The sequence below is a fragment of the Aythya fuligula genome, chromosome 3 (assembly GCF_009819795.1).
Source record: "Aythya fuligula isolate bAytFul2 chromosome 3, bAytFul2.pri, whole genome shotgun sequence".
Lineage (NCBI taxonomy): Eukaryota > Metazoa > Chordata > Aves > Anseriformes > Anatidae > Aythya > Aythya fuligula.
Window position 1 is genome coordinate 66,704,624 of NC_045561.1, and position 26,608 is coordinate 66,731,231.

A 26,608-nucleotide genomic window follows, 5' to 3' on the forward strand; every position below is an offset into this window, starting at 1 on the left:
TCAGAGACAACAAAACAAGTAATTACTATATAACAGAAGTGAAACTATTAAAAGTTTCAGTACCCCCATCTTTTCCTATTACAGACTAAAGCATTTTGCTTAAAATGTATATGAAATAGTACTAAGTGTCTCAGGTGCAGGGAGAAGTCGTTGTTATGAGGTCTGGCACTGGTCGCCTGATTAGAATTGATTTTCTTTCCTCTCCCTTATTGCTCAAGAGGGCTGCAGATTTATGACCTTTGCTTACATGTGCATGTGCATTTAAAATACTATGCATTAAATAAATTCCTAGTTTAGTTTGCTGTCACCTACATTTCTCCTTTCAGAGTTTTGAATTTCATGTACTTCTTGATTAAGATATTAAAAATGCTGCAATTAGACACTTAAGAATATGTTTTTTAATTTTAATTAGAAATGAAGCACACATAAAAGAAAAAATATTTAAACAACCTTTAGAGATAACTCTTCACACTTCTTTACCTTCTGCTTGCACCTGGTATCACAAAGGTATTGTCATTCATAAAGACTATGTGATGCATGCTTTTTGTCTGAATACATCATTGGCCATAAAGAATTAAATTTTCAACAGGCTTATAGCTATTTTTTTTTCTTATTTTATCTAAAAAACAAGTAAAAAAGAGCAATAAAGCTTGATTACAAGAAGCAGCTACGAATAATTGAAACTTCAGTTAATGTCTTTTTGTTAATCTCTGATTAATACGCTAATTAGGACAGACTAATATTGCCACTACTTGGTAAAATCATATTTTATTTTTCTTTCTATATATTACTTATTTCTTCTTCATGCTTCCTCGTTCTGAAAAAACTTGTTTGCAACTTTGAATGTTGGTCGTTTTTTTCCACTAATAACACAGTTTTTTACTATCATGAATTTTCTTCCAGCAAAAGAAATGGCACAGACTGTTCTAGTATTTTTCTCACAATCACCTTAACTACAGCAAAACTTCATGCTTATGACTGTAAGACTCAATCATTGTAATTTCCCTTCTGTGGAGTTCACAATAGGGCGGCACTTGTAGTTTGCTCAGAATGCACCTTCGTATTTGTTCACTGGTTTGAACAATTCTGAGCAATTTATTCCCATCGTTCATTCTTTACACCCTACGAAGTACCAGCTCTTAATTTTGAGGCCTTGTTAGCTTCATTTGCTGAGTGCTTGCACTCAGCACAGGTATCACAGACATCTAAAACACACAAAATAAGGTATCTTTTGCTGCAGCTTTCAATGAATGGTAACTTTAATTAGTGTTACTACTGTGTGATGAATGCAGCTCAGTTATTTCCAAAACAACTAATTTGTAACATTCCTAAAGACATCAGAAAATGTAATTCTCTGGCTAACCTGAATTTTTTTAAGTTGCAACAAAACGAGCTTCCTTTAATTCCAATTAATTTCACTGCTGAATCTTCTCTTCCTACCTCACTTAAAAAATACTGACTCCATTTCAAAATTTGTGAGATTAAGGTAAAATAAAATAAGTTTTCATCCATTTAGGAAGTGAAGAGAGAAACCTATCAGAACAGCAGTATATATAAGGACCAAGAGAAAGGGAAAGAAATGCTCACAGGATTGCATGGTTTTGTTTTAGGATTGCATTCACTATTTTTGCTTTTCAGAATTCACTATTTTAATATTACATATTAATTAATCTATACAAGCCAAACCATATTCTATTATTTAAAACCGCTGTTTCAAAGGGGAGAGATAAAAATTTAGATAGTGACAAAATATCTATGACAAGGGCTCCTTAAGTATGAAGTCAAAATATAATAGTTTCTTATTACAGGAGAAAAAAAAACAAACATGACTTTAAGGTGCACAGTTAGAACAAAAATATGAAATACAGAGAAAATACTAAACCATGATGACAAGCAGTAACAATATCACAGAGTTTATGCAAGAAACTGAACTTGAAGAAAAATATATTGGAGTCTAAAGGGAGAAAAAAGGAATGCATCTGAGCTATAATGATTTTACCTGAGGACTCTCTTTTATGAGTTAGAACTTTTATTTGTATTATTCAACTTGTACTGTCTGCATAATAACTAAGCTATCAGCATTTGTTTCTAGGGCAAGGATGAAGTGTCACGTTATGCAGCAGGAGCAAAATTAAATTAGTATTTTATTACAGAAGCAAAGAATTAGCTTTTCAAATAATTTTTCCCTCAAGGATTTAAAAGTTGACTACGTTGCTGTGATGAATATATACTAAACTATTGGTCCCTATCTTGTCTTACTTCCTATCTCTTAAGAAACAACATAAATTATTTACTTTAATGTAAATTATATTTACATTATATTAAACATAATATATAAAATTTTCAAATACATCTATGCTTTAGAATAGGGAGCCCTGTAACTGATATTAAGAAAAAAATAAAATTAATTCTTCCAGAAAATATGAAATCTAGACAAAAAGAGAGGACTTCTATCAGACACAGCTCCCTTCCTAAGAACCTGTTTACCTAAATTTATAATTGCCTGACCTATTAATGTTCTCTGCCCTACATCAAGATTAGGGACAGAAGGAATGCTACTTTAAGAAGACTTAGTTTATAGATTTCAAATTAGAGATGCCTACATTGATGATGTCACGATGCAGGCAAATTGTATAATAAATTGAAACTGGAGGAAGCAGATAACAAGGGCACAGATTTATTACATATAGCTTAAAGAATATGAAATCAAAGAAGTTTATTTCTTTATTTACTTATTAAAAAATGACAGGAGATTTGTTCATTGGCTGATTTATGTTGACAGAAATAAAGGTGCTGTTATTTACCGTCTGGCTGTAAAAACCTTCTAAATCACATATAAATGACTTGTCACGAAGCTCTTCTATAAAGTTATATATGTCACTTTGAAAATGATACCCAACAGTTTAATACACTGGATTGAGGTAGTGCTTCTTTGTTGATATGCCCTCTCACTACTTCTCTTGCTCTTTCCTGGGAACAGCAGCACTGGCATCACTGCTCACACTGCAGCTGGTTCCTGTGGAGAACTCAGACTACCAAGAGCTCTAACTCAGTGGAAAGGACTTGCATGACCTAGTAGATCACTGAATGTAGACGGATGCAGGCTGGCCAATATGCTATTCTACTTAATAAGTATGCACGCTCATTCTCTAAACCTTCACTTTTAAAATGTATCTATCTATTAACTTTGTATAGATATCCTGAAGTAATATCTCTGTCCAACACTTACTCTTTTACTGAGTTATAATTAGCAGGTACCTGGCAAGATAGTATTTGAAGAAGGTAATTCTGGCAAACAAATGTGAGTCAGTTTGAATTTCTCCTGGAAGAGTCAATAATCTAATTGTCTCCCTCTGGAGATTTAAGTTCACTGTATTAAAGTTAGAATTGTTTAAACCTATGAGTTACTGCTCTGATCAATTTACTGAAATCACCTCAGTAACTTTTGTAAAGTGCTCTAAAAATACGTCTGAAGGAGAAAGAAAGGAGAGTAGTGTGACTGCTTTGCTTAAACATATTCCTCAGTAGCATATCCTATCAATATAAATGTAAGGATAACAATTCTTTGAATGAACAACATAAGGAACAGAACACAGGACTAATTTTCTTTATTATAGTATTACTACCGTTTTTCTTCTGAACCTTCTCTTCTTTGCGTGTAGGCAGGTTTCATATATTGAGGGTTGTCTCCTGTCAATTTATAATTTATAAATACTTGTTTAGAATAGGAATCTGTCCTTATTCCTCAGTGGAGCACAGACTGCTTTTCAGTTGTTGCACTAAAAGTAATTCTCTCTACACATACACACAGGTGCACATAATTTTCACCAGAACAGAGCTAACCCTAACCCTCTTCAGTGTAAGTTTTCAAAATACTTCAGGTCTATATAACATACTGATTTGCTGTTATTTGTAAAACACAGAGAAAGTCCCTGCAGAGTTCAAAGAATTCTGTTTCAGTGTATTTAAACCACAATTAGCAGAACTGCACTAAAAATAGAAAGGAGGAAAAGTCCGGACAATTAGGAACAACTGCCAAGAAACCTATGCAAGCTATGACTGAAATAATAGCCTCATTTCTTCAAAGCCATCATTTTATTTATTTATTACAGAGCAGGTGTTTGCAGAAATTCTTTGAAGAAAAAAACTTGGGAAGCTATTTTTCTTTTTAAATTAAAATGAATTCTGTAAATACAGCTGTTATAAAGAAAAAAAAAAAAAAAAAAAGAAAGAAAGAAAAAAGAAAAACAAACAAACAAAACCCGCCTATTTGTATAGATAACACACTAACTCAATTTGAACCAGAATTTAATAACATGAACCAGTGTAACTGTAACATTTTATAATTTAATAACATGGAACAGTGTAACTTTTCAGGTAAAGCCAGACCGGGGTGTCTTATCTTACAACTGAAGGAATTAATGGTACTCAGGTAACAAGGTTTAAGAACTTAAAATGAAAAACAATTCTATGTAAACACAAATGGGAACCAGCACTAGGTTCAGAAAGGAAATGACCCAGCTTAGCACCATGAATTAGTGAAAATACAAGAAGAATAAAATACACATTTAATTTCCTAATTAATTTTCATATTTTGTAGAATGATAAAAATATTTCTATTGTTTATAGAAAATGTAATATAAATTATGCAAAGACATTTTTGCACTACTTCAGTATGATGTAAATCTGCACTCTACAGTGAACAGAAGTGTTAAAATATTTCAGCTTAGCAATAACATAAAAATGAACATCAATTAAAATTGAATTAATTTTATAACAGGATTTTCAAATGCATGCAAAATCATATAAAGCTTTGGTTTTCTTTCTCATCAATTTAGAATCATACTATTCTCTCCCTGGGAATAGATGTATGAAATATATAAAATGCAGAAAAGTATCTATACTTCTCTGGCCCTTGAGACAAGAAGCTCTGCTGCCATATTTGTTAAACGCTTGGACTGCAGCAATGAAGGAGTCATCAGTCTTGGTCCATTTTGCTGGCAGCAGAAGGTGTTTTCAGCCTGCTGTTATAGAAACTAGCCAGTAGGGAACACATACAACAATGAAAAGAAATTGATACAGGGAGAGTTTGATGACATGCAAGGGCAGAATGGCAACAGCAAGGATGAATTTGTACCTGTTTCAGTTCAAATACTGACATCCTCTAGAGACCTAGTTAAGCCTTTTGTTGCTGTGCTTAACTGTGCAGAAATTTCAATATTTCTGCTTCAACAGAAATCTGATATTGCATGGTTTCTGTAGAAGTATTTGTTATATCTGAGAACACCTCCTTTGCTTCTCTGTAATACTCAAAACTGCCACTCTGCTGAGCCATGAAAATAAAATCCATCTGTGAACAGTAAAACAGTAAGCTTATTTCTCAATTCATAATTAAACTATAACAGTCCACAGCAGCTTCTCAGCTATGCAAAGTGACATATTGAGGATTCTTCAGAAGAAAGGAATTTCTCTTTAAAGTTTTTTAGGTAATTGTAAATGTGTAGTATGAATTAATAATCCATAGGGTTTTCAAACAACTTTCGACCAGCATCAGTACGTGGGACCATAAAAAACTAACATTTATCTTAAAACAGGAAAATAATTGTTTCCTTTTAGAGAGAAACTGTAAGTATTAGTTGTCTTTTGTTTCGGTATTGTGGCTTGTTCTTTTCATTTTTCTAGCTCCTGCCCTACAAGATGGAAAAAAAATAAACATAATGTAAAGCAGAAATGATAAAAGAAAATGTAGAATAAAAGTAGTTCCTAAACAAAAAAAGTCAAGTTATGCTCTCAATTCATTAGTTGACTTGAACTACGTAACCTCAACTTTAACAAGAAAAAACTAGCACATCAGAACATCTGCATCATGATAAAAATATTTTTTTACTTGATACATGTACAGTACCCAGACCCATTAAAAAAAAGAAAAATCATGATGTAATTAGCGTCCCATAAAAGGTTAGCATACTTTTTTTTGTGCATTAACAATGTATTATACAACTCTCAGATTCAAAGATGTTTTATTCCTCCTTTCTCTTTGCTATTCTACAAGAGTTCCAAGGATTTGAGATGTAGCTCAGTGTCACCAAATGTCAAATTTTATAAGAAAAACTTCTGAAAAACCTTAAAAGAAAATTAAAATTTATGGATGTTTATGATTTTCCATATGTTCATATAGTCTCTTCTGATTAATTATGAGTGATAATTAATTATCTAAGTACTGAAAAAAAAACAACAAACCTATATGGAAATTAATAGACCCATAAATTGTGGGACCTGCTTTCCTGTGAATATTTTATTCCTTGTGCCCATGTCCTGACTCAAATGCACACCTTAGCAAATTTCCATAACTTTACCTCTCTCAGAATTATCTCCTTGCCTTAACTGTTTCATAATTTTTACCACTGTATGATCAGGACAAAAAACATATCATAGGGATATGTATCATCTGTAGGACTTATGATCAATGCTGCAGTCAGCATATTATCAACACCTTTGACAACTGTGTTGTCTTTTTCATTATTTTTATCTCAAACTGCAAGCAGGCTGCTCTCACAATCTCTGCTGCCTCAGAGTACAACTGTGAAGCCTGTGAATAAATTGTGCAAAGTCAGATTCAGTGGTAACACGGTGTCTTTACACACCTGGAAGGGCACAGAAGTAGCATCTAATATGTGGTGTACCAAGAAAGTTTATTATTACTACAGTCTTTTGGCCAGCAGACTTGGGAATTTAAAGACAGATTGTCAGTTAAACTGAAGCAACTATTAGGCTTTTTACCAGAGGAAACCAGGTGCTCAAAGAAAGAAGAGAGCTTGATTTTACAATGAGATCCTGTTCAAATGAGGGATATTCCAACAGACCTCTGCTAAATTATGAGATCCCTTGGGAGAGAAAGGTTTTAATATTTATTATGCCTTTCTCCTTTACTTTATTAAAAAGAAAAAAAAAAGTAAAACCCCAACAACAAAATCTCTCCATATCCAGCCTTTATAGTCACATTATTAATAATGTCACATTATTACAGTCACATTATTTATAATTGGTAATTATAAAATTATCAAATTTATATTTTGTACTTCATGAAGCCTGCATGAAAATTGCTCTGTAAAGTTTAAAAATCACACAGATGAGACAATTAATTACAATTAAATTTGGCTTTGAGAGATTGTATTCTATCTCTACCATAATTTAAGCATGTACCTAGCACATACAGCTGACATCTTTGAGCAAAGGAACACATATCTTTTTTTTTTGTAAATCATTTTTACAACATATTTACACACATTATGAGACAAAAATATTGCGTCAATGTTAGTTCAACCATCTGCTTTGTAAACAAGATTAGAAATCCTCTGTGAAAACTAAGGAGTTCACTATTGTTAAGGTACTGTAATCTGTAAACCATTATTTTAAAGCCGGCTAAACAGTTTCTTCAGCAAGCAAATTTAAAGGTCTTGCCCACACAGCACATAGATTTTAGAGGAAATTTAAGAAAATATCTCATCTATATTAAGTATACCATGGAGAATTAACTACACGGCAGAGGAAAAAATAAGGAGACTGCTACTTTCTCACTTAATGCAGTGCATAGCAGCACAAAACATGACAAGGGAGTTGCTGTGCTGCTTCAGCAGACCCCCTCCAACCTGGATTAATTTCCAGTTTCCATATTCTGTTTAGTTGTTGTGCATACATTAGTGCTAATGACTGTTCAAAGTGTTAAAAGCCATACTGTGAGCTCCATTTAAAAAAAAAAAAAACACTTTTAATTATATGAAGTCTTCTTTACAATTAATATTCATATCTGTTCAAATCATTACATCCTTCATGCATTTCATCTCTGAAAAAATATTTCTCATCTCACAACTTTGCCTTCTGTTAAGAGCAGCCCAATCTCAAAAGGCTTTGCAAAATGCTTTACCTAGAATTTGAATTTGTATCTGTAATGCGGCATTTGCTGGGCTGTTGGGACATTGAGTTTGACTCAATGACCCTTTTGGGTTCCTTCCAAACATATCCTGTGATTCCATGACTCTGGAAGGAAAGAAAATACTAAACAATATCCACTTCCCTTAAAGCTAATGTATCTGTGTAATTTACTGCTTGAAGTAAGTAATAACATTTTAGAACTGAATATCTCCATGCTGTTTAAATGGCAAAAAAAAAATGAAGTCGATGTAAAAATATATATATACACAAATAAAGGTGTATTTTTTTTTTTTCCTTACATGAAGAGTGAAAACTAGTACTATCCATGTAAAACAACTCTATAACTAACACACTGCAATCACTTTCAAAGCATATTAATAGCTTTCCAGTATGGAAGAAGAGAAACTTTCCCAGAAGGCACAGAAGTGAACCAAATGGCATGGTTCCGTGCTAAAGCAAACATCAAATTTGTGAAGTTTTGTAACACACACATACTACAGGGTTATCACCAGTATATCAGATTTCAGTGGTTTCAAGATGGTATTACTGTATTATGAATTAAAATCAGAATAAAAGGAGAGCAGAATCTTTGACTCATGTAATCCCTATGAACTTTTAATTAGATTAGAGTAACAAACATTTTTAAAGCTCTGACTGTTTTGCTTGATTTTCTCATGCTCTTTGGAAGTCAATATAAAATATTATATGATATATAAAGTAATCGATAAAAATAATATAATATATAATATAGATAAATAAGATATGTCAGAAAAGCAAACTTGGTGATCATATCACCTTTAGAAATTGGTTTACATACCTAAGAATATTTTACTTTGCGAATTCCAATCTAAATCTCTGAAGCTATTCAACAGAAGTATTTCCTTCTGCTAATTCTGTATTTGGGGATTTCAGACAATTTTTAAATTGTTTTTTGAGCTCCAAATATGGAATGGCCGATTATCTTGCTCCAGAAGTTTTGCACAGAATAGAAACACAGAGGCTACGCTTACTTGCAGCACTGGTATTACCTCCACTATCCCCAGTGACCATTTGCTGGAGGAAAACCTATTGTGCCTCTCTTCTGTGATAGCATCAGACAACCTTTCTAATCAGATTTATAGAAGCAGACTGACAACTTACAATTTTGGCACAGTCTTTCAATCTTGAGAGCAACCTAGAAAAGATTTCCTACTCCATTTCTTCTTTCAGAAGACATCACTTCAGATAACTGGATAGTTCCATCATATTTGTTTAATCTGTACCTTGCTAAAGCTGAAGATAAAAGGGCCAGCTAATGCTGTCTGATGTGGAGAAATGCCCCTAGAAAGTAAAGTAACTGCCATACCATTTGAGACAGGCCACCCTGCCAGCGGCTTGATATAGCAGGGCTCTGTTAGAGATTATGACACCTACGCTGTAGCTGTCTACATGCAGTTCTGTAAAGCTGGAGGCTAATCACCCTTCACAACAGACAGGCATCAGACAGTGCGGGCTTCTACAGCATTTCTGCCCCCCTGCCTGCCCAGTGTGTGCCCCAGGTTGAGCTCAGTCATCCTCCCCCATCCAGGCTCCACCGCCTGAAACATGCTGAACTCTACCTACTGGAACAGGGGCTCAGACACACCACGCATTTGTAGGTTCCGTGTGCAGACTACTAAAACCTCTGTGCTACATCTCACCCTGGAGACCACTCAGCTGTCATGTTTCTGATTTAGACTAGTGACCAAAAACTATCCAGGAAAGAAACAGACAAAATAGACCCTCAAATGACTTTACATTGCAACAAATTTCTATTGTAACTGACTCAGGTGGCATTATATCAACACTTCCAGATGGCAAATATCAACAATAGCTCTTAAATATCACTTACTATTCTGAGTAAATTGGAACCTACTTGAACTTGCATTATCTGTCCTCACACTAATCCCTGCTTATTCTGATACCGAATACTTCCTCTCACAGAGAAACTGAAGGAACAATTGAAAAGTTAATGGCCCTACACATGAAAATTGATCACATCATCCTGTGGCTTTAAATGCCTGAACATAACAGAACCACAGAACATTATAGTAAAAATAGGAACGGAGAGTTTACACTGTTTCTACTGGTGACAGTGGTAACTTATTCAGAAGGCATCATTTATCATAAAGTCAGTTCATCCTCCTTAGAACCCCCAAATATAAATCATGCATCTTCCCATAATATGTTACCTTACCACAGCCCTTCCCTTGCCACGGACAAGTTCTCTGTAGGTGAAAAAAGGTTTCCACTAACACAAATATTGAGTTGTTCTATTTACTATTAACTCTTATTCCAGCAATCAAAACAATTATTAATTAATGGATCTGGAAAAATAAATGCTTAAAATTGTTGGATACAAATTTTTAGCTTTCTAAAACATGCATTGTTTTACCAACAGTGAATGTAGCCCATATATTATTATACACATACTTTATACATATATATATATATATACACAATACAAATATATTATACATTATACTTAACTACATGTAAAACTTTTCCATGCTGTATTTTATACTATGATCCATTAATGAGTGTAAGAAGATAAGCAAGGAAGAAAGGAAGGAAGAGAAAGAGGGAATAAGAATAAATTATCTCCAAAATTTCATATGAATGTAAAGAAGCCATCTTTCTGGTCAAGCAGATTTTCACTTTTTTTTTTTTTTTTTTTTCAGAATTAAGCGTGAAGGCAGAGTCCCAAAGGCTCCTGGAACTTTTCATTTCCTACCACTTATATGTTCTTACCACTAATATGTAGGCTAATTGCCTGCATAAGAAAATCATGAGGGACTCATGCCATCTAACTCTAGTCATCTAACAGGGATGATGTAAATTATGATTTAGAGGAGCTATTTCTATCCATTTGCTATACTGACAGACTCCCAGCTTAAGGTGCTGTGAGCTGCATTTCAAGCTATGTGCCTGGAAGTAGAATGCATTTATGTCCCCCTGCCCTGCAGTTACTGCTCACTTAGGTCTTACTCATGAAACAAACAAACATTAAAAAAAAAATAATATTAGGTTTATTTTTAATTTTCATTCTTCAAAATGCCCTGACGTGAAACAATGAACAATAGAGTAAGTCTACAAAATCAGCAGCGTAGATATGCATTAACCAGTATGGCCACGAGATGGCTCTCAATACTCAATTTAAAACTACAATCACCATGAACTACAACAATCCCAATTAGCTTTCCCCCCTTATTATTAGTGACATATTTCATCACACTTGTTCCTAGAAACGTTTTCCTATTTCCACAATAGACAAAGATTTTGAAGATATTTCAAATTTACTTTCTGCCTTAATGACACAAATCATTTTATAAGGAAATCAAATGAGGTATTTCTGGATGATGCGTAACAGCAACATTTTCCTGTAGTCCCATAATCTCTCCAAAATTTAAGTTCTCTTGATAGTTGAAGTTAATATATAAATAAGTGAAGTAAATTATTTGCCTTTTTTTTTTTTTTTTTTAGTTAATTTTCAAATATTTACTAGTTCTGTCTCATAAAAACTGCACGAAACTTTATATCTAAACATGAATTTCATAGAATGGCTCAGGTTGGAAGAGACCTTAAAGATCCCCTTCAACCCCCTTGCCAGGGCAGGGAAACCACTCACCAGACCAGGTTGTCCAAGGCCCCATCCAGCCTGGCCTTGAGCACCTCCAGGGATGGGGCAGCCACTGCTTCTCTGGGCAACCTGTTCCAGTGCACCTCACCACCCTCTAAGTGAAAAATTTCCTTCTAACTGCTAATTTAAATCTCCCCTTTTAGTTTAAAACCATTCCCCCATGTTCTGTCATCTGACTGAGCAAAAAGTTGTTCTCCATCTTTTTTATAAGCTCCTTTTAAGTATTGAAAAGTTGCAATGAGGTTACCTCGGAGCCTTCTCTTTAGGCTGAACAACCCCAGCTCTCAGACTTTCTCCATAGGAGAGGTGCTCCAGCCCTCTGATCAACTTCATGGCCCCCCTCTGGACCCATTCTAACAGATCAACATCCTTCTTGTGCTGGGGGCAAGGAATTTGTTGGGAATTTGCATGTGGGTAGAATCTTACACACCTTGCCTTTTTCCAATATGCTCTAGCTATATTCTTTATGTTCTTAATTATCATTTTGCTTTTCCTTTTACAGGTTTATTAATAGTTGTGGGTTTTGTCATCAACCTTCCACCTATTTCCTTAGTCATTTAGTATCATAAATATCTCTGTTTACATGTAATGTTTATCTTTTCCACAAGCGAAAATCTGAAATTTAAAGAAACTGGACTGTGTAGGAGGAAAAAAAAAAAAGAAAAAAAAAAAAAAAGTGTTCTTAATAAATAAGGCTATAAGGCTGTAATTTTCAAATGAGTAAATAATTACTTGATTCTGCTTAAAAAAAAAAAAAAAAAGAAAGAAAAATAATGAACATAATTAGTTTTCTGCATAAATACTAATGTATAAGATGGAATTTGTGTTTAATTAGTATTTTAAATGACTGTGGCAGGGTGCTGTGCAGGATTATGAGAATGCAGGCATTCAAATCTCACCCGATAGTTAAATATTTAGGATCAATTCAACTGGAAAACAGTTCATAGAATCCTAGAAAATGATAAACATAAAACTCTAACAGGTGAGTCATAGTTAAGTGAGAGAGAGCAAAGGAAACAATTCATAAGATGAAGTCTTTCATAAGGGTTCACACTGGTTTTAAATTATGGTACTAACACAATGGTTGAAAATAATCAACTACAATTATACCTCTCACTTTTCACTGTGAATGAATGAATTCTTCAGACCTGTATGGTACTGTGAAAGAACAGAAGACACTTACAACCACTGTCTTGGACAAGAGACCTTAGACGAGACCTCAGTGGTTACTTCAAGGAATATGCTCCCTCACAGGAACAAGATCTGAGAGAATACTTGAAAATAATTGTTATAGATGTTTTTAAATTATATGCCATGAAGCAAGAAAAGAGACATGTTTTTAATGTGATGTTGCAACACAAACATTTTTCTACTGTGGTGTAGCTACTGAATCGAGAACCCAGAAAATCATTTCTGAATGCAAAGGTCGTTAAACATATTAGAAGTAATATTGTTAAGCCTATATGAATGATTATTACATATGAATCACTGGGACAGACACACGTTTTCTTATTGCTTTCAGTTCCAGAATCTAACTGAAAATCCACATCTGCAAATACTCAAAACATTGTGCTGTGTTTCTTCTAAGAAACGCTGTTTTGTGCTGTGTTACCTTGTGTCCTTACTGCTTGCTCCAAAGCAACAGTCTCTTTCCCATTAGCTTCAATAGGTTTTTCAATTGGACTCTTCAACTGCAAACCAGCTAGGACTTCATTCAATTATTCAGCAATACTACAGTTTAAATGAAAACATGGCAATATGATGCTAAAGGTCCCAAACTCTTTTCAGATTTCTGATTACTGTCCTTGATAAACATGTAGCACAATACTTGAAAAAAAGTGATCTCTAGAATCAAAGACAGAACCAGAATTCTGTTTGATTACAAAATGCATGTATACTGAAGCCAGAAGTACCTTCACAGACATAAAATGTGCAGTATCTTTCATCCTTCATGCACCTGCCTTTGAATTGAGAACTAAGTGCTTTTCAAGTATTATTACAAAGATACTAGATAAAGGCTTTTGCAAAGATCTTGATTCTCTAAATTCTTGACCCTAAAGGTTTGCCATTCACTATTATTTTTTTTTTGGCATTTTCTCAGCAGTTCTCAGTATTTTAGAACTTCCAAACTTATAAGCCAACTTAGCCATTTATAAGCCAACTTGTTACTTCATACCTATATTTTTTGTCTATCTAAATATAAAAAGAAAGAGTAGAATCCCTAGTACACCAATTACTAAAACAGAAGGTGTAATCTTAAACATATAAATTATGAGTTCTGCACATGGCAAATTTAATTTTCATCTCATAGTTGTGTTAATACTCAGCATTACCTATAGAGAATGACAGATCCCTGTAGTAGTTAGAAGAAATCAACGTGGCTTAATCAAAAACAGTTTTCAAGGTCATTATTCAATTAAATAACATATTTTACAAATGCTCTTATAGGTCCTTATCTGGGAAAAAAGAACCTTTAGTTTAAAAGCAGAATGTGTCAGACATCTTGATGCTTTCAAGGTTGATGTATAAGATTTATTAAGTGGAAGTTCAATTTGCCTGCAAAAACTGTGCAGGAGCCAGTAAGTACTGCCTATGAAAGAACCACAATGCTACAAACTCTTCTAGTCACAGGCACTTTGTTGCTGTGCAGAGTAGACCATCTCAGGTCTTTCTGAGTTCGAGTGATCAGTAGCTCTGCACAACATTTTCCCCCATGTCACAATTACTTTGCAGTTATGTAACACATTTGTTTTTTCTCATCTGTACATAATTTTGTGACTTTTTGTGACTTAGGAAAGATTAACTATCAATACACAAGTTTTTATTCTTCTTTACCTATCAAAATTTTTTTTATTAATTATTATTATATAAATATATAAATATTATATATGTATTGGCTTTTTGCAAAGCTTCATCAAAATCTTCCAGTACATGGGGAAGTTGCTGGCCTATGTTTGCATTTGTCTCAGCATCCACATTTTCACAACTTCTGCCTTTTGTCACTAAAAAGATTCACTAGAAAAATTGTGCATAACATTTTGAAATCACATATGTACTTTTACAGAGTTGATAAACCATCACAATACCGCAAAACTGTTGTACATATAACCATTTTCAGTAAAATTTCAAATATGTTCCATTAAATGTTTCTAAACCATTGGGCAGATTAGATATCTGAAGGCAGGATACACAAAACATTCATTAACATTTTGATTTCTATTGCAAGTGCCAAAAAACAAATGTGAGAAAATTATTTCTGAGGTACTTGGTAAAATGATGGTATGGGGTCCCCTAGTTGTACAAGCACCATCTCAGACACATGACAACTTCATTATATATATAACACTATTCTTTATCAAAGGGGTAGCAAATATATTTGGTTTGAAACAGTCCAATGTCTGATTAACTGTTGATATAAAGAAAGACACGATAATGCTTATAAATCATGTATTTTTTATGTATAAAAAATAATACATAATTTATAAAAGTAATCATAATTTAAGTTCCACTACTTTTGAGTTAAAAACATTAAATATTCAAAATAAAATTATTTACTAATATATTCTATTATTGATTTTGGAAGTAACAATATATTTTCTCATAAAGACAGGATGATATTGAAAAATGTTACTCATCTAATTAGAACAGTTTTAAATGTGAACTATATCATGAAATATAAATTCAAAGCCAAAAAACTTTCAAATCTGAAAGTCTTGTGTAAATTTTTTGGAAAAGTTTTCAGGCCATACGCACATCATCTGCAAATATGTCAAAACAGGATCTGTCTTGCTTGTCTATTGTTGTTTTTCTAGTTTTCCTCACAGGTTAGCAATGATTTTACCCAACAAAAGTCTGAAGCTGAATAAAACCATTGCCTGAAATGCATTCCTACACACTCGGTGTCCAAATGCTCTAGAAATATCAATCACCCTAGTTTATAATATTTTCTTAATATCCCATTCTAGAGAATACATAGAAAGTGTTGATGGTATTCATTTCAATTTTTTTATTTTTATTTTTATTTTTCTATTTGGACTATGGGAGATGCTAGGACATTGCACTTGTGGGTTTTTAGAATTTCTTTAAATACTTATTACATATATTATATATGATTGTTGCTTGACAAAGAAAGAGGTTCACACAATAGCCATTCAGGAGATCTTAAGCCAAACCTTGTTTCCTAGCCAGGCTGGATGACCTAGTAAGTTTGTATTTGACAGGAAGGAAACATTCTAGTAAAAATCTTACTCATGTCGGTATTTTTCATGTCTTCTCCAAGTTCTAAAACCGAATTTGTTTAAAATCCTGTTCTACCAAAAGCTTACTAATTTTCTTGTAATTTCATGTGAATAAAAAGTCCTAAAATTTTTCATTTCACAGAAATGCTCACAGCTTCTTAAAAGCCATGCACTTTGAAGTCTGCCTACCATTTTTTTTAGTAATATTATTTTCATTCCATAATGAGTTACTTTTTTGTTACCAACCAGTTTTCATTATACTTCATATACAGTTTGCGCATACTCTAGTCTTCTCAAAAACATGTTGCCATCACTCTAGGTCCTACTAATGTAATTTCATTCTAGTTACAATTACAAAAAATTACAAATATGGTGCATGTAAAAAGATGTATCCAAGCACATATATGATGTATCTCAAAAATGGGATGGTAAGAATACTAGTTTTGTTATTATTGTTTCGAGATCTTTTGTAATCATTGATTAGAGGTTTTGGTATAACAATCTGGTAGCAAGAAAGAGGTCTCTGAAATAATTAGGTTCTTCAAGAGACATACAGCAAATTTAGCCAAATTATTATTTTACTATGCTAAAGGTGCTATGCAACTGTATCTGTACATACTAAAGCACAGCTGTTTTATATAATACAACAATGCTTTCCTCCAGGACAATGATTTCCAACAAGCAGGGATTCTTCTTTTGAAGATTAATTCAAAATAAATAGAAGAGAAAAATAAATGTTGCAGAAATCTAAGCTTCCATATCTTCTGGTCTCCTACATCCAGAAATTTTGGTAATATAAATCAGATACAAGATATGCTAAAATCAAAGACTGTATATACACATAATGCAACTTAAACCAGAAAACAAAACAAAGAAACAAACAAAAACAAACAAAAAAAATCTGGAAAAAAAATCTGTACAACTTCCTGAAAGTATGCTTACTTGCTTTTTGACCCATTTTGTTTTCTCCAAAGCACATCTGGCTCTCACTACGTGTGATTAATAGACTGTGGATCAAATCCAATTCACTCACTCTTAATGGTTGCTTCTAATTGCTCTTTTATTTATTTATTTTTTTTTAAGATGCGCACTCTTTTTCATCATATTACTTCACAATTTATTTTAACCAGATGTCATTGCAAGCTCCAATGCAAAAATGCTTCTGTCTAGATCTGATCTAGTCTATATACTCCATAAATAAACTAAAGGAACAGTTTAAAAGCCAAAACAAGTTTACCTAAATTATGTTATTTGGGGGACCTGGAAGAGCAAAGTAGATGATAACTGAAACAGTGAGCATGCATTGCTAAACAACTCCATCAAACCATAATCAAATTAAACAGCATTTGGAAAGCTTTCTCAATAAAAATAAAATAAAATAAAATAAAATAAAATAAAATAAAATAAAATAAAATAAAATAAAATAATAATAATAATAATAATAAAAAAATAAGAACTGCAGTGTTTCTAAATGAAAAACTGAAGCAAGCATCTAAATGTACCTTGGAATAAAAGTATGTTTAACACTGTGTTCAACAGAAGGAATTCCATCAATAGGTAAGTGAACAGAATTATTTCATGCAACAGGTGAAATTATTAAACTGCACTTACACTAATCATGCCTTTATGGAGACAGAGTCAGATGGAAAACATACTGAAATATGCAAAATGGTCAAATAAAGCATTAAGGAACATGTTTTTTTCTAATTACCTCAGGTTGAAAACTTCAATTTCATAACAAAATCACAGTTTAAAGACAGCCTACATAAGTATTGTTTTACAATATAAATAAATTCATGTGAATCCTCAGGGAGCAAAAGAAGCATGATCACTTAAGAGGAATATTCTGAAGGAAAAATATCAAGTAATCCCAGAAGATAGCACGTAAGTCTATTCTTATGTTAACTAAGTTTTGTTCTGAATTTTGTTTCAGGAAAGACAACCACCAAATGTGTTCTGTGATCACCTGTATCTTTAAAATAATGGCCAGCCACTTAAAAATAATATATATATACATACATATATATATACATACATATATATATATACATACATATATATAACATATATATACTGACCCCAGAAAATTCACTATATTTCCTATAAAAGAAATCAAAATATACTTTCTAACAGAATTTCAGTCCCTAAACTGTATCAAATCTGAGATGAATATTATTATCATGAGATACAAAGTATAACTGATCATCAACAAACAGTCTTCGCTGTGAGGGAATAACACACACACACATACACAAAAACAACCAAACAACAACAACAACAAAAAAACACAACAAACATGAGTACTTTCCAACTTTTCAAACATTATTCCTCCTAAAACTAAAACTCCTTGTATTTCCTGACAAATGGATTCCTAACGATACAGTTTCTTTATATGCTGTTTTCTAGTCAGCATAAGATTTCCATGTAATGTTACTTAAATTGCATGTGACCAGAACTGTTTGCCAGTATAGTTTGGTGCAAAAGAAAGAAAAGGTGCCTGAAAAATATGATTATTGTCTAAAATCTCACTGTGAACATATTGCACAAGATAACACATTGCAGCCAAGAACAAAATTGGCAAATCTTGGAAAAAGAATAAAAGAGCTAAGGGTCATTAGTAAATTAAGCTGCCTTTAAAAAAAAAAAAAAAAAGCCTGAAACAATCACTGGGGATTGAAAGCAGATGAGAACAGACAAAGCAGAGCCAACCAAGCTCTTCAAGGGAGTACCAAGTAGGGACTGGGGCAGAGAACACCTACGCTGACTTCAATTTTACCTCGTAATTACTTCTCACTGAGGTCTTTCCAAGTGATCAGATATTGCCAGTCTTTGTACCTGTTAAATCACTGAAGAAAACATGAAGAAAAGGGAACTTTTTGGTCTCAATAAATCTTACATATTTCTAATATACATGTATACCTCAGCTTCATTACAGACTATGAAAGCAAATATTGGTAAAAATCAAAAGTAGCTGGCTGTGTTGCTGCGGAAAGAGTCCTACTTCCCAAACTTGTGTATAAGAAAACAATCATATTGGATTATTATTAATTTTCTTCTTCCTAAACAGACTTGAAGTTTTCTTTAGAATGTTTCTTTACTATACTATTAGCTTATCTACTCAATACCTATATATAATTCATATAACAATGATTTCCAGTTGAAATCATATTACTTTGTGAAGTTATCAATTAACAACTACTGTGAAAATTCTCAACCTTTTTCGTTTTGACCTGGATTACATGTTAAACCATTCTAGCAGCTAACTGAAGGAGATTTTCACAATTAAAGGATAAAAGAATATGAGGCTTTTCTCTTTGTCAATGCACCAGAATAAGGTTATAACTTCAAGAGAGACAAAAAGATCAGAAATTAACATATGAGAGACACCTAAGAATGAACAGAAAAAAGGTTAAATATAATATACTTTAATACCTTCACTTATATCAAAGTAAGTAATTTTATCCTAAGATCACCATTTATGCCAAAAAACACATTAAGAAATATAGAAACCTCTGTATCTGCAGAATCACAAAATAACTTGCTATAGCTGCTCATTATAATGAGCCTGACATCCAGGAACATCTGCTGGCTTAACACTGTTCCCATATCCCAAAAGAAGAAGTTTCAGTGTATTTAATCAAATTTACATTTTGTGTGATTTAATCAAATACATTGAAACAAATCTCAGTATATAAACCAAGTGAACAATTAAAAACATTATTTTAAACAATGTGACTTGGAATTTCAGTTTCTGTATTTACAAGCATAAATAAATAATACATTTTCAAAATGTCTTAAAATACCTTAAAATTTGTATTGACTGAATGCAAATACTGCCCTACATTGGGGAGGGCTGTGGAAGATTTAATTTAAGGAAAGCAGCTTAATCAGAACATAAATGTGACAACAGTTTCAAATGATCTTACTAAGCACATTTAGTATTTAATAGAAAATTTTGTCAACAATGAAAGGGGATGCTACAGGCAACACATTATCCTACAGTTTATCAGAGCATTGCCATGGAAGATTAATAAGAAAAGGAATTAATTCTTACACTTACAGTGATGAAATCCATTACCGATCTTAACCTGAAAAGCTCCACAATTGCTAAAAAGTTGCATACAAAAGAATGAAACATCTTTTCATAGTTCCCTGAACAAAAACATCAGCACCTCTGTCAGACATGTTTACAACCTCAAAGATCATTCTAGAAGAAGATCTGCTATCCCATTTGGCTTCCAGGACTCTATTACAAACACGGCATAGCTTTTGGAAATAGAACAAATATTCACGAGACAGCTTTCCAGCTATAAACAAGATAAAACTAATCATTGTTGCATATCAAATTCACGCTCATGATGAATAATACAGAATATATGATCAAGTCAATAGATATTGGGGAAAAAATGTCCATTTTATTTCTCACAGAGTAACAACAGACTTGTGTTACCTCAGTGTTGTAACTGTCAGAGCTTGAGAGACAAGCCAACAAACCTGAAACCCTTGGATTAGAGAACTAAAAATTAGAATGACTTTCAGAGAAACTGAGCATCCATATTTGATAACAGAATGCAGTCTATATCACATATTTTATACTTTCTGATTCATAACAAAAACACTTGAAAATTTCAGTAGATTGTATACACTATGTAGAAGTTTCCCATTCAATGAGGCAAGGGTTCTGTATTAGAAAAAAATAAAAGTATTAAACTAAAGTAACTCTTAATAACCTTAGTGCTATGCCCATCTTGCTATAAATTCTTGGCAAAAATCAATTGAATTTCAAATGTTTGTTTTCTTGCTTTGATAGACCAGCCAGACATTTCTACCTAAACTAAGTAGTATATATAATTGATAACGTTATACATAACTGAGAAGAGGGAATTCTCCAATGCCTTAAATTAACATTTAACTGAATAAAGATGTCTCCTCAGAAAGCACAATAGAGACTCAGAGAAGGAATCTGGTGAAGTCTTATGCAAGACGGTAGACTTGACAATCATTAGGGATCTATCTTTTTTTTTTTTTTTTTTCCAAAGACCATGCACAAATAACTTACAAAGTCTGATGAAAAGAATGACTAGCATCAATCATGATTACTATACCATCACTATTTGACTTTTTGTCTACGATACTGCTCTAATAGCTGAGACAGTTCTCCTCATTCTTACTTCCCACTTTTGAATCTTACCATTTGTTAATGTTTAAAAAAAAAAGGTCCTTTCTACTGTATACTTCATGTATTTTTAGAATGTCTAATTCTGAAAGCTTAAAAATAATAAACTTAATTTTGAACTCGATTCATCAAAACATACAAACTGTTGTTTTAAACTGATGAAAAAAATATACTCTGGAACAGAGTAATGAAACATACCAGTATAAAGAGTGTATCTTTCCTTTGAAAAGGAAGAAAACACCTGTACTTTGAAAGTAAATAAATAATATTTTGTTCATGCAGCTTTTTCCATTCATATATATAAGATTTCAATTTAGATAATGGTTTTCTCAGAAATTTACAGGTAAAGGTTCACATATCAGTTCGTAACAGAAGTGTGGTTCTGAAGCACAAAATATATTAATACTGTGGGCACTGCCCTCTAACACCAACAGTATTACTCTACAGAGCAAAGGAAAAGATCATTAGTATCTAGCTGCAGATTGTCCTGATCATTCAACACACCTACAAATTTTATTTTTATTTTTATTTACTTTTTTTTTTTAAAGTAACATTACTCCAAATTAATTGAAAATAACATGCTTTAAGAAAGGTTTGCCCACTTTCATTCAAAGAAAACTTTTTCTAACTACTATAAAATAATAGAATTATGCCCCACATTCAGTGAGACATGATATTCAAAACAAAAATGCAGGGGTAAAGAATATCTTTTTCTCTTTAAGCTGGTCTCTCCAAAACCTAAATATCCATCTAAATTCCACTTAACACAGCTCAGGATTCATTAGCAGAGTAGGAACACTCTATATAGAACACATTTTTCTTCAATCTGTCAATTGTTAGGACCATATCATTTCATGAACTTTATCTCTGACCTTTAAGCAGAACTACTGAATAAAATATTCTGTGAAAGAAATATAAAGAGCTTCATATCACTCTCTGAGAGATAATTAGCAAATATTTTCCAAAAGTAAAAAAAATAGTAATTATAAAACAAATAGAGAACTTCAGTATATGTTTGACATTTAATATAGCCTAATGTATTTGAATACAGCTCCTCATTTTATTTTTACAGGTTTTTTATGACATATCAAATATTAGATATGTTATTAATAAAACAAAAATAAAATGAGGATTTGCTCTGAAATAATTAAATGTCAAACAAATGATTACATATCAAATATTTGATGAATGTTCTCTTAAAAAATTCATTTCTAATCACTTAAAAACATTTGACTGATAATTAAGAGGATTAGTAGAATTGCTTTCATATTTTAAAGGCCAGCAAAGCATACAATGCTTTTAACTGTTCTATTTTTCAGTTCTTCCTGTGTGTTCAAGTAGTCTCCACTTACACTTAGTGTCTAGACTAGAACATGCATGATTTGGGCATTATTTATTCTTTTAAGTCATACACTGGATTTCAGTATGTTTCTAAACATCATCTACTAGAGTGCACACTGTATACAGAGTACAAAATAAGGTTTATATTACATTATCAAGATTATTCTCTGCCACATATTGCTAAACTTCATGTTGAATGAAACAGCAAGACTGAATGGCCTTCAGTCTAATAATTTTGGGATCTGTGCCAATAAACATCACTTTATACAAGATAGCTCTTGTCAGACAAATATGATATTGTCATCATGAGGCTTAAATTATTCACTGCATCACACAGAAGTGATATAATGCATTTAGACTTCTGTCAGAAATTTCATTTATATGGTATGGCACTAGGAATTTAGTACAATATGAAATGAATTTCACTTATTAAGGTAATTAAGATTAGGCAATGATGATCAAAGAATTAATTGCATCTATAAACTCTGACTTGATGAATGTCTAATGAGTTTCTTCAGAGATTTGATATGACCCATGAATATTTCATATTTGTACTCTTGATCAAAAATTTTAAATATGATCATGCTGATTAAAAGTACTGTTTGGAAATAAGAAGCACTGTGAAGGAATGGTAAATATTTACAAGGACAGGTCAGTTCTAGTGTTATTTGGCTCACCTAAAGGTTGAGCTTTAAGATACCTGGGAACCAAAAACCTATGTTATGTTTTGAGAATGAATTTTAAAAAGATCCCTGAAAAGCTAGGCTCTTAAACGACATGTGTTCTATCACTCTACGCCTCAATTTATTGTGTAAGATGTATTTGATTTATTGTATAATGCTTAAGAACAGCTATGCCAGGTCAGATCAGAAGTTTGTGTAGCGCAGTTTTCACCCAACAGCAGCAAATACTTAAGGAAGAGCATATATCCATGGTCTTCACAGTACTTTCGCCTGAACACCAGAAATTTGCCACTAAGAGACTTACTGCATAGCCTGACCTACTCCTAACAACAATTTGCTATCATTTAAATAAGTAAGAACCTTTAAATGAAAATTTTGAAATAACGATGAGAACCAGAATGAGATCCTAAGTTCAGAGCAGTAGGTAGAACAATTCAGACATGAAGAGTGACGCATGTCAAGACTTTATGAACATTAAAAACAGTTGCTGAAGCTCAAACACAAATTTCAGTTCTATGTGAACACAAATTGTTCAATACTCTACATAGAATCATAGAATATCCCAAGTTGGAAGGGACCCACAAGGATCATCGAGTCCAACTCCTGATACCACACAGGGCTACCCAGAAATTCAGACCATATGACTAAAAGCATGGTCCAAATTCTTCTTAAACTCTGACAGGCTTGGTGTCATGACAGGCTCCCCTGGGGAGCCTGTTCCAGTGCGCGACCACCCTTTCAGTGAAAAACATTTTCCTGATATCCAATGTGAACCCCCCCGTCGCAGCTGGTCACTAAGTATGCATAGGATTGCAGAATCATCTAGGTTGTAAAAGCCCTTCAAGATCACTTAGTCCAGCCATCAACCTGACCTACTAAGTCTTATCACTAAATAATGCCCCTTAGTGTCACGTCCACATGTCTCTTAAATATCCCTAGGGACAGGGACTCCACCACTTCCCTGGGCAGCCCATTCCAATGCTTGATCATTCTCTCTGTGAACAAATTCCTCCTAATGTCCAATCTAAACCTCCTGCGGACCTACCTCAGACCTTTTCCTTGTGTCCAATCATTTGTCACCTGAAAAAAGAGACTGATGCCCTCCTCACTGCAATCTCCCAATAGCTGATATTTCTTGATCATAAAAACTAAGAATCCATAGCTGCTGGCTATATTATAGTATGTGAAACACTACTGTAATCATGCAGAAAGTAGTCAGAAGGATCAAAGATTCCCATGAATTACAAAAGAATTCACTTGTTTTTAATTACAATTAAGGCCATTTTCGTTCAACTCCCAAACCATAAAACTTCTGTAAGTATCTTCTGAAGTTAAGTCAGCTTTGCTTTAGCAAGGATCAACATTTTGAACTACAGTCCTCAAACAATTCCAAATTTGATTTAGAACTAATGCTTGACTTCGTAACAAATGTATGTGTACTGGAATGGAGATCTAGGGGGAGGAGAAGAGAGAACAGAGAAATTTACTATCTCATTTCCCCTAGATTTCAGCGTGATGGATAAATACCCTTAAAAAAAAGTTAGATCAGATATGCAGACAATCAGCCTATAAGGCCACCTTAATTAACAGTCTTAATTTATACTATAAATGCTACCTTAAATCATTGTCTGGGCACAGGTAGCAAAAACTTGTATTCTAAATAGGCTTACAATTTCACTTTACTGTGTGCTCTTTCTCTGATTCCCAACAAGATAAGAACATGTTTTCTAATTCATTTAATCCCATGGTTGAAAAGAGTAACTGAATACACAGTAGGTTTCACTAAAATACAGAGCGGATTGGGCAAATACTTCTATACATCACATAGCATGCACTGCTGACTTAGGAGTATGCAATCCTAAGTTCATCAGTAGTAGTTTTGAGTTCCTAACTCAATACTGGTATTTTCGGTGGCCTAAACTATTTTTCCACATGCTAGCACTGAAAAATTAAAATTAGGATTTTCAGATTTTGTTCTAAGAAATATAATGAGAAAAAGTTCAGCACTAATTTTCAGTGTTGCTGTAGAAATATGCGATTTTCCAGGTTCAGGTTTAATGTTATTTTAAAAATGCAGCAGTTACTAACATCCACTAGAAAAAGAGGGGCTTTTTAATATGCTATTTTATGAAATATAAGGACATCAATTTATAATTTAGTATAGTTCCATAAATATTTATTACACCTTTCAGAACCATCTTGACAAATAACATACTTGATTATGATTATGACTTCTTCTCTAATTTATAATTTTCTCTACATTCACAAAATTTGAGTTTACCAACTGTAATGTCCCTGCTCCATTCAGAATTAATACATCTGAGTGAATCCCTTTCCATTCTTTCCAGAGGTATAAAATAAGGTAGTGTAATTGTTGCATCCAAGAAAGACACAGAATGTAACTCCCTTCTCCCCCCACTCAATTCCTAATTCACTAGGGCCAAAAATACTTAGAGTTTCTCAACATATTTACCAGTAAGAGAAAACATTTTATCCATACATTAAACTTTCTATAATGAAAAGGTATTTACTCTGTGTTCTGCAATTTAGCTGAGGAGAGAGGAAGAACATTATTTTTCAAGGAACATTAACAAGACACTCGTAAGGCCAATCATTACCTCAAATTATATATCCTCAAATGTAAAAGTCACATATAACAATCAATTAAGAATTCTTTTTGGAAACTTTCTCTCAGCAGAAATACAGGCATATTGCTTAAGTAGATGAAAAGTTACTATATTAGAAAAAAATCTGAAAGGTCAACTAACACAATTCACACAAGGACAGAACAGTTAGAATGCATAAAAATGTACACAGTCATCTGGCAAGTACTTGGCTACTGCTCAAAATACAAATAATTTATGATCCATATACATATTTCTTACACAAAACCTGATTAAGGGGGCTAATCCTTTGTGAGATTCAAATGGCTTTCTCACTTTTGACTCTCAGAACAATTACTTTTTGATTGCTTGCCAGTAGGTGATTTATGAGGAAAGTCTGATGGTTTTAGAAAGGTTGTAAATTTACTGGTGACGTCAGATTAATACTTTAAGACAGGTTTCTGTTGTAAAGAGTGGACAGCAGGAAATGCTTAGGGAAAGAGTGCAAAATGAAGGACGTGTGCTCTCCCAGAAAGTGGAAATTATTGACTTAGGGACTTTCTGAGCTGGAGATTGCATAAAAACTATTGTAATCAATGATCACCAAATCATTCTCCTCTAATTTGTCCAATTCTTTCTGATAAATAATACCACTCTCCAATGCTGTGATGGACTTAAATCAAACAATGTCAGTGAACTCTCAACTAGGAATGTTACTGATTTAACAATTAATATCAATTACAAAACTCCATCTACCTCACATGTCAGGCATTCAGTTAGATTCAGTGCAGTGCTGCAGGGTTTCAAGCACATCCCAAGTAGCTTTGAGTTTTGGAAAGCTGTTTGGGGTCTATCTACACCATTTAGTTCTACATGTATAACTCTTCCAAAGAGAAGGAAAAGATATAGAGAAATTGCATCAGGGGACTCTTGGATTGAAAAGATTTCATATCTTCTTTTCAGATGCAAAGTCCAGA

The 26,608-nt window shown here is 33.0% G+C and overlaps 1 protein-coding gene across 3 annotated transcripts in view; it reads right to left on the reverse strand.

The window, feature by feature from the left end:
• ASCC3 (activating signal cointegrator 1 complex subunit 3) overlaps window positions 1-26,608 on the reverse strand; it is a 280,258-nt gene that overhangs the window by 105,944 nt on the left and 147,706 nt on the right. The window lies entirely within an intron of this gene.